This window comes from Humulus lupulus, chromosome 2 (assembly GCF_963169125.1).
Source record: "Humulus lupulus chromosome 2, drHumLupu1.1, whole genome shotgun sequence".
Taxonomy (NCBI): Eukaryota; Viridiplantae; Streptophyta; class Magnoliopsida; order Rosales; family Cannabaceae; genus Humulus; species Humulus lupulus.
Window position 1 is genome coordinate 65390051 of NC_084794.1, and position 11319 is coordinate 65401369.

Sequence of the window (11319 nt, forward strand, 5' to 3'; positions counted from 1 at the left end):
AGGCTCATATTCAAATGGTCCAGCAATCAAAGCCTAAGAGGAAACTACAGGCATCTTCAAGTGGGAAGCAACGGGGTAGACCCCAAAAAATAAGGATGGAAGGTCCTGCAACACCAATCAAGTTCAGTCATGATACTGTTGACTCAATTAAAGAATGCCTATTCGAGGAGTTCATGATTGAACTTACAAAACTAGATCCACATACTGAGGAAGATAAAGAAATCAGAAGTGAGGGGGTCTAGGTGACCAAGAAGAACAACAACCAATTGATTGTGGAAATGTTATGGCAACAAATACACCAATTTTTTGGTTTGGGGCTTCATAGACTAGCCCAAAAAAGTCTCCAAAGTCATCACGAGGGAAATCGTATGGAACTTCCAAGGTCTCAACCGTGGGCCAGCAATTCGCGAACTAGCAGATCTAATAAGAACTCATCAGCCTGAGGTTCTTATTCTACCAGAAACACAAATGCAAAAGAAAAGGTATGATAATATCATGAAAATATTCCACTATTACAACACTATATATGCCCCACTAGTTGGATTATCCGGAGGTTTTGGTGTTAGCTAGAAACATGGTGTGAAGGTACAGTTACTATTAAAGGATAAGAATGTGATTGTTGCTTCAATATCTTCAGACTCGACATGCCTGACATGGAATCTGTACACAATATATGGCCATCCCTCTATGGTGGGCTGGGAAGAATTTTGGAACAGAATGGGAAGAGAGCTTAACACAAGCTTGATTCCAAGTTCATTAATGGGTGATTTGAATGGAACACTCAAAGACTCGGAATGTGTAAACTATGATAGACGAGGCAACACGTCCAGCTATTCATTCAATCTCATGAGGATGGTATCCAATGTTGGGTTAATAGATCTTGGAGCAAGCGGCACCCCTTTCACCTGGAGGAGGAAATGTTAAGAGATGGGAGGGTTAGGCTCTCTAAAAAGGGAAAAGCTTGATCGATTCCTGGGCAATTCAGATTGGAGATTAAAGTTCCCAAAGGCAACGGTCCTAAACATCCCCAATACTAATTCGTACCATAATCTGGTTATGTTGGATACTTATGGGGATCAGGATTTCAGAGCTTGACCATTCCGCTGTGAAGACATGTGGATTGGAGATCCTAGATGCATTTGGGTGATTCGTAAGGCATGGAACACTGTTAATATAGAAGACCTAATCGTGAAATTCAAGGAAAAATTGAAGAGAACTAGCTTAGACTTAGCCAAATGGAACATGCTTCAATTTTGCCCTCTAAGAAACCAAGTCTTGACTGCAAAGAAGAACCTGAGGGAGGCTGATTCCTCTAGGGTCATAGCTAAGGAAGACGAGGCTAGAGTTGAGCTATTTGGAGCCTTAAGAAGGGAGGAGATACATTGGAGGCAAAATTCTAGAATTGGTTGGTTGAAGGAGGGTGAGCAAAGCACTAAATTCTTCCACACTTCGTCCTTGGTCAAAAGAAGAAGAAATGTAATTCATGCTATCAAGGGATAGAATGGCTTGTGGCTTCACAACAGAAGACATAGGTGACTGCTTCATAATGAAGTTCAAGGAAACCTTCACAGACACCCCAGCCTCCTTCCCTAGCAATTTGGAGGGTCTGAACTAGAGCAAAATAACGCCTTTGCAAAGTACCATTCTTAAGGCAATTCAGGATGATACATATATTTTTGAAGTGCTAACCCAGATTGACCTAGATGAAGCACCAGGCCCAGATGGGATGCCTGATTCTTTCTACAGACACCAATAGGACACCATTCAAAAAGAAGTTTGAAGATGCTCTAGGAATTCTTTCTAACAACGACAATGCCTCAGTTCCTCAATGAAGCAAACTTAATTCTCATCCCAAAGAAGGATAATCCTAGTATGGTAAATGACTTCAGACCCATAGCATTGTGTAATGTAGCCTATAAGGTCATCTCCAAAGTCTTGGCTAACAGGTTGTGTCCAATCCTTTATGGAAATATCTCGCCTATGAAATCGACTTTTATCAAAGGTCGAGTCATTCAAGAAAACACTATGCTAGCTCATGAGCTATTACACTCTATGAATCAGATAAGAGGGAAAGATGGACACATGCTTGTAAAGCTATATATGGAGAAGGCCTACGATAAATTGGATTGGAACTTCATTGAAGCAGTCCTCCGATGGAGTGGCTTCCCTCAGAGATTTGTTGAATGAATCATGCAATGCATCACCACATCCAATTTCTCAATGTTATTGAATGGGAGAACTTTTGGCAAGTTCACCCAACGAGAGGGTTTTAACAAGGATCCATTATCCCCGGCATTGTTTATTATAGTCGTTGATGTTATGTCCCTCATCCTCACTCGGGCAGAAGTGGCCAAGGAAATTGAAGGAATACAAATTGCTCAAGGAGCAAATGTCACTAGTCATCTTATGTTTGCAAATGACATCATCCTCTTTGGAAAACCAACCAAGAAAAAGGCTAAAAACCTCATGAAATGCTTGAACAAGTATTGCAGTTGGTCAGGGGAGAAGGTGAACACAGAAAAATCCTCAATTTGTTTCTCCAACAAAGTCCCCCCAGGGATGGAAATAGAGATTTCAGATCTAATCGGGATGGCCCGTATTAGACATGAGGAAAAACATTTAGGCATGCCTCTCATCCTGTTTAGAAAGAGAACTTTAGATCTCTCATTCATTTTGGATAGAGTTAATGTTATGGTCCAAGGTTGAAAAGTTCGGCTGTTCTCTGAGGCAGGTCACACAACACTTGTGCAAGTTATTGGAAACTCGCTAGTATCCTATGTTGCTTCCTCAACTCCTTTGCCCAAAAAAAAAAAAAACAGCAGAAAGTATAGACAAACGACTACGTTCTTTCTGGTGGGGGATAGTGATGACAAGTAAAGCATACATACAACTTCCTGGGGAAAATTATGCAGGCCAAAATTGTTGGGAGGCCTTGGGTTCAGAACAACTATGTCATTAAATAAGGCCTTCATGGCCAAGAGAGGATGGGAATTGGTGGCTGGCCACAAAGGCATTTCGCACGACCAAATGCATGCCAAAAGCATTAAAGGTCCAGGATTTTTGAACTGTGAAGCGAAAAGCACAGATTCTAGAACTTGGAAAGAAATTCTAAGGATTAGAGAAGAACTTCTTCAAGGCCTTTGCAGAAGAATTGGTAACGGTAACTCCACTTCAATTTGGTTTTATAGCTGGGTCCCCGACAACAATCGTAAGCCCGGACCACTTAGAGACACCACCTTGGGAGTCCATTGGGTAAGAGAATTCATCACCAATGGAGAATGGAATACTACTAAACTAAGATAGTGGTTTGCCCCACAGGACGCGACAACCATCGCAAACATACCACTGCCTAAAGGTAACTGTGAAGATACATGGATGTGGTATTTGGATAACTCAGGGGATTGTTGGTATTAAATATGAAAATCAGGATACGCAGCGGAATGAGATATTTTAAAAATTATTATTACCAGCCAGGATCATACATATATAGATATATTAAATCACTTACAAATAGATAAAAGATTACCTCTTGAAGCCTATCAAGTTTCTTTGAATCTTTTTGTATAAATCAATGATCTTCCTATCCTTATTCTAAAAGCTCACACCTTAGCCTTCCAAGCCAATCCTCAAACACACAAGGGCGTGTATGGGCACGAAGGATTCAAATGTTGATTTAAACTCTCTAGATGTACTCAACACATGAGATCTAGAGATGATTGAGAAGAGAGGGGATATAGAAATTTCTAAAATTTCAGGTTCAAGAAATTTTATCGTTTCTTTTCTTGAGAGAGAGTCTTACAGTCAAAACAACTTATGAAAAACTTCTACTGAAAGTATCGCTTCTTTTAGGTTTATAAAGATAATTAACTAATTTAATTAATCCCTATTTTATTTAAAATAAAACTGATTTGTTACATATATTTTAATTATTTAATTTTAAATCATATCTAAAAATAATAATTAAATAAACATACAAATTTGAAATTCAAAATTCAAACCTCAGGGACAGAAAATATCCATGTGTGGCGTCACTCACTGTACAATACACCGTGAGTGGCTTGAGCCACATTAGGGATTTCCCTAATTATCTCATTTGTTTGTTTAATTAATATTTAAGACAATATATTTATACCAAAATAAATATTAGTTAATTCAAAATTAACTTTATCTTAAAATATCAATTTTAAATAAATAAATAAATATCTTATAATAAAATAATTATTAACCTCTCTATATATTAATCCAAACATGATTAATATTTATTTTAACATATAGTTTTTCAAAATAAAAACTATATAGTTAAATAATTCATTAATTCACAATTGATCAATTGCGCATAACTATCACATCATTATTTCCTTGCCCCAAAAAATTAATTCATTTGCAATTAAGTCCTTCTCTCTAAAAATCTTCCTTATGACATCTTTACTCTTGACAGTATAGGACATATGTGACCTGGTGACCATGAACCTATAATACGAAGCTCCAATAAATCAGATTATTAATTAAACTATTTAATATAATAATATTATTTATTAATTCCATGAGTACTCCACTATAAATATGGAATTTCATTCTAAGTATTTATAAATTTTATTTACAGAGTTTTCTTTGTAGTCCATAAATATAATTAATAAATGTAGTTCTGTCCTCCAATTATTGGTTCGTTGATTAGAGCTGGCCAAATTATTATTTTACTCTTCTAATTACCTCTTGTTCCTTAAGTACCATTATTCACTAGCGAATAATTAAGCTATAATCAAATTATAGGTTTGAGCTCAATAACTATTCAGTTCCACAATTAACCCTTAAGAGAACCAATATTTGATCTGTTTGGAAAGTGTGGATTCCATTATTGTAAATCATGTTCCCAGCCATTCATGATATTGAATCTCCAAAACAAATTCATTAGTCTCATTATACTAAGAAACCTTAACGAGTGAATTAAAAGATCCAATAAGCATAAACATGAGTTCATGACTACTCAGGATTTAGACTGATCTTCAAATAATCATCTCTTATGATAAGAATTAAGTCTTTATGACAAACGCTAAGTTTGTAAAGATATTTAATTCATATCGATCCTGTCATATATAATCTCTATTATATACAGTAGATTTACTAAGATATCTATCCACATCAGTAATCTAAATCTAGACTACTTGCATTATGTATGCTTAGTAAGTCGTACTGGTAACCATTCATTAAAGATTCCTTACTTTAATATGTTACTGACTATTTTATTCATTGTATATGATCTGAATTCTCTCGTACTAATATAAGATCATATCCTCATAAATGAATATAGAATTTTCTTGATATTCATATAAATTATTCAAATAATAATTATAGCATTCAAATATAATAAAATTGCACTTTTATTTAAATCAATAAAATTTCTTTACATGCTTTTAGGACATAAATCCTAACAAGAATTGCACCATTCGATCTGTAAATTCCAACTCTTACAAGCACCTTCAGCAAGATGAAATATGGGATTGGATCTGGAAAAGCAAACTACATATGAGGTACAAATTGTTGTGGTGGCAGATTTTTGGGGACGTTTTGGTGACAAGAGAGAAGTTGGGTTCAATCATGAGAATTGAGGATATTTCATGTGTGTTATGCTTAATTGAATCATCCTTCCATGCTTTTTGGTCTTGCGATTTAGCTTCCTGCCTTTGGTTTGTTAACACGTCGAGAATTAGGATAGATTTAGTAATGGCGTTGAACTGGCAGCAATGGTTCCAATATTTCAGAAATCAAAGCCGAAGAATTGAAGAATTTGATTTTGAAGAGTTTCTTCTAAACGCTTATATACTAGTGGATTTGTTAGGGAAGGAAAGGAACTCTATTCTGCATGGATCCTCACCATGTCATTCCAATCTCTCTGTAATAAGTTCATCTAAGCTAGGCAATAGTGGAGTTTTGCGCGTAGCAAGGATACATGAACTCCGGCAATTGGGCAGTCGCCTCCACCAGGTTGGTTATGCTTCACAACAGATGTGCCCATCTCGAGTACAAGTGCCACCCTTAATACGGTTTGTAGGGTGTAACACCCTAATTTCTCATAAATTATTGAGAACACAACAGTGGATCATAAACATAAACATTGCTATTTTATTGAATGAAAATTAAAATAAGTAAATAGATCCATGGTTTTACAAAAATAAATTAATTGTCTTTAACATACTAAAATGAGTAACATTAAATAAAACTTTAATAGAAACATGTTTTAATAAAAAATAGGCCCACTTGATCTTCCTCAACCATATGGTCCCCATGAGTACATCACAAAGCTCCTAGGTCCCACTCGCCACCAACCTTTCTATCTTTAATTTCCTGAATCAACATCATAATAAAGGGTGAGCTTCTAAGCCCAGTAAGGAAAATACAAACAACAGTCATATAATCATATAATCAAACATATCATAAATTTCACAAGAGTCATAACAGAACTTATTTATACTAATCATACAACATCATAAAAACCTAGGTCATAACATAGCCAAAGTCATAATCATAAATCATAATCTAAATCATAGTTCATAGTCATAAGTCATAATCATCACCATAGGTAATAGGTCATAAGTCATAATAAGAGGTCATAGGTCATAATAACAAGACAAATATAATAAAAAGATAAGTGCTTATACAGGGATGGCAATTAAGCCCCGTAAATAAGTCTGTCATACAAGTTTGGCAACTGAGCCTACCGGACATAAATCTGTCATACATCATTGGACACCTTAGGTCTAGCCACCCTTACCCCTTTATTGTACCTAAAATGTTAGATCATACAAAACATAAACTATGTCATAAACTAAACTACCTAATTTTCCTTACCATGAGTGTGGAGAGAAAAAGAAAGAGAAGAGATTGCTTGATATAGAAAAAGTCCAATCAACCTTAAATACAACATAAAATATTTATATTAGAGCCTTATAATAAAACTATACTTTCAAGAATTTTCTAAACCTCATAAAGTCATACCTTCAACCTAGAACCAAAATGATAAAATCCCGAGTCTTCTCTCTAATGTCTATCTCCAACAACAACACCAAGAATTTGGATACTTGGGTAGATTTTGGCTATATATTGGTTTGATGGGGTTCAATATTTTGGCTATAATAGGGTTTAGAAAGGCAGTAGTGTTTAAGGAAAAATAAAGAAAATAGAAGAAAAAGATCTCGAGCACTATAAGGACTAGTGTTTTTGCTATAGCTATGTAGAGTGTTTATGGAGAAATGGAGAGAGCTTTTGGGATTATGGATTTCAAAATTATGAGAGGTTTTTGAGAGCTTTTGAGTGTGACAAAAATGGTGAAGGGTAAGTCTCTATTTATAGGCTTCAAACCCCAACTCCCTTCCTTGATTTTCTCCACACTATTCAACATAAATTTAAAAAAATCAAACCTTCCCTCCACTAAATAGTTTTGGATAGCCTAGTCTTACTCTCTTCTTGTTGCTACATTATCTCCAAGTATGCCACATAGTCTCCATTTGGTTCAAACTTTAGTTAAAGTCTAAACTACTATCCTATATCTCATAACTCTAGACCCACCTATAGTAAAATTAACGTAACGGAAGCTGTAAGAGTTCTATTTAGGCTATTTTTATACCGTTGGAAAGCTAATTCAATTATCTACAACTTTATAGAAATACTAATTTTCCAAAATGATAATATAACTGGGTCGAACTTACAACACTCTAAAGTTACGAAAACTTCATTTACTTATCTAACTCTTAGTTCAAACATCACATTACTATCTCTACTTAGATATTTGACTACTTCAGTTAAATATTTTAAATTCTCATTTATCTAACTCTTCTTGACACATAGTCACTTAATTCAAATAGATTTAATCTTGCCTATCTTTAAATTTTAAAAAGAGTCAAATCCTTCCTATTTTTGTGCCAAACTTAAGACTAAGCTATTTTGCTTTTCATTTTAATTCTAATACTTGGACTTAGTTTAATGCCAATGTTCACCTCTTAATCCATCAAACAACATGTGAATTTAATACTTAATAATATTATACACTAATTTAATCATATGCTAAAATAATTATAATTACCCAAACTATAATTATTTCCAAGTCATAAAATCATAACTTAAATAATTTAAACTTAAAGCAATCTTTATTCCACAACTCAAGTCATAACTAAATCTAACCTAAGATCATATTTAAGGATTTTATAAGAAAATAATAACCTTGGTTATTACAATCTTGCCTCCTTAAAGAAATTTTGTCCTCAAAATTTTACTTACCAAATACCTCGGGATACCGCTCCCTTATATCTTCTTCCAATTCCCACGTGGCTTCTCTTTCAGTGCTATTACTCCACAAGATTTTAACTATAGGGATACTTTTGGACCTTAATTCCCTAGTTTCCCATTCTAGAACTCATACTGTGTAGAGTCCAAGAACTTTACTTTGCTAGTTAGATAGTAGTATAATAGTAATAGTAGTATTATTGTTATGACTGTGGATTTATTGGTTCAGACCGGGATTTATTTGGACACTCATAGTAACACTTGTAGATTTTCTAAGTTTAACCTATAGTCTAGGAATATTAATTTTAACCTAAGGTTTGATTAATATGACTGATATTGAGGGTAATATTTATTATATTATAAGGTTTAGATAAGACCCAATAAGATAATAGCACATGTCATGTGTATGTTTAATAATGATTGAGTATTTTGAGGATTAAATTTATTAAGGTTAAAATTTGAATATCCTAGGACCAGTCAGCAGCTTTGAAAACGTTAGAGGGCCTAGTCAAGGCTGTTTACTCAATTCAAATTAAGCTAAAAATGTGTAATTTCGTGTTTAAATATTCAGCGTATGCCGATATATCGCAACACGAAAAAAAAAAACGTCTCACGATTGCCTCGGGCATACTAGCCCAGGCGATATATTGCCTACAAGGGGCGATATATCGCCTCCTTCAGGGCATTTTGAAACTTTTTGAAAATGTTCTCCATTCAAATCTTCAACCTCTTGATAAGTCCAGCATCTTTCTGAACGAGTCTTCAGCCTCTGCTGAACGATAATTCAAATATTTTTCACTTAAAAAGCCATTATTTTTATTCAAGTTAAATGAGGATCTTTTCATTCCTAAACTCTATAAATAGGACCTAGTACCCAACCATTTATTCATCTATTAAACTAAGTTCAGAGGCTGCAAGTTGTTAGGTTAGTGTGAGAGTGTAAACACTTGGATTGGGAATTATAAGCTTGATCATTATAAGCTTACCAAACACTTGGGAAATAAGGTTTTATAGCATTTTGGTTCAAGGTTTAGATTGGCTATAGAAGCATTCAAGGTATTCCACACTCTAGTTCATTTGGTATTATTTTCTTTATGTTCTTGTAGACTTCTACTCAGTATTCTAACCTTATTCCTTATTCTTGGTTAGGAAATCTAAGAACTTGCACATAAGTTTTTGGTAAGTATATTCTTAATGGTATAAGTTCTTCCATTCTTTTCATCTCATTCTCTTTAGTATACTCACTCTCCCATTTATGGTTTTTAGGAGTGTTCCAAAGTCCAAAAATCTGTTCTCATATCCCGGTAATTTGGTAAGGAAAATAGGATAGGATTTATGTGTTATATGATTTTATATGTTATCTTATGATTTTATGTTATGTAATATGCTATGCTAAGTATGTTTGTAGACTTGGGCATATGACCTATACAACTAACAAGCCCCAAATAGATTATGGGCATATGACTTGCTTAGCTAGCAAGCCCCACTAATCTAATGGGCATATGACTTGTTTAGTTTATGGGACCCCAAGTAATAATGGCCATTATAGTATGTATGTGACATAAGTGTTATGATATGTTTTATGTTTATTTATGAAATTTATGTATATGGTTTATGTGTTAGATTTTCCTTGCTGGGCATTAGGCTCACTCCTTTTTGTTTATATGTGCAGGAAAATAGCTTTAGTGGCGGGAAAGGTTCTTGGTAGTTTTGGGCATGTGTATTGAGGCGGAATGGATTCAAAGAGCCGAGAGTTTCGATTCGAGGATGAAGTCTTTTCTTATGTTTTTATGTGTATTTTTCCGCACTTATTTATGTAATCTCTTTTAATTACAATTATGTTATGTTTTGATTTTAAAACAATGGGATCCCATAACCTAACTTAAATTTTATGTAAGTTTAACCTTTATTTTTACAAGTTTTTAATAAAGTTATGATCTTTTCACTTGTAAGTTTTATTAAGGATTAGGTTTTATGTGTAGTTTTCATTAATGGTCCAAAGTCTAGAGTAGTTGGGTCATTACATACTGGTTGTTCTTCATAACTGAAATCTTGCTTCAACTCTAGAGCCTTGTAATCGAGCACATGGGATGGATCTGATACGTATTTTCTCAACATCGATACATGAAAAACATTATGCGTTTCAGCTAGTGATGGCGGTAAGGCCAACCAATATGCTACTTGCCCTACTTTGTCCAATATCTCAAACAGACTTATAAACCTCAGGCTTAACTTTCCTTTCTTTCTGAAACGCATAATTCCCTTCATTGGAGATACTCTAAGAAAAACTTGATCGCCTATTACAAACTCAACGTCTCGTCTTTTAGCATCGGCGTAACTTTTCTAGCGACTTTGAGCAACGACCCTTCTATGTCTTATCTTTTCTACCGCTTCTGTTTCTTCTCTTACAGCTTTCAGTCTTAAATATTGTTTTTCGTCGACATCGTCCCAATGATGTGGTGATTGACACTTCCACCCATATAACACCTCATAAGTTGCCATGCCCATTGTAGCCTGATAACTGTTGTTGTAAGAGAACTCTATTAAGGGTAGATACTTGCTCCACGATCTTGAGAAGTCTAATGTACACACCCTCAACATATCTTCTAAATATTTAATGGCGCATTTTGACTAACCATCAGTTTGAGGGTGAAATGTCGTACTTAGCTTTAACTTAGTGGCCATGGCATGCTGTAAGCTTTCCCAGAACTTCGAGGTAAAAACTGATCCTCTATAAGAGACTATTGTCTTTGGGACTCCATGTAATCTTACTTTCTCCGCTACATAAAGCTCTGCATATTGGTCAGAGTTATAAACTATTCTTACTGGCAAGAAGTGAGCAGATTTTGTGAGTCTATCTACTATCACCCAAACAGAGTCATGCTACTTGGTGGCCTTGGTAATCCCATTACGAAGTCCATCGCTATATCTTCCAATTTCCATCCGGGAATCTCTAATGGTTGTAATGTTCCAATGGGTCTCTGATGTTTGGCCTTAACTTGTTGGAATGTAAGACATTTTGCTACAAACTCTGCTATGTCT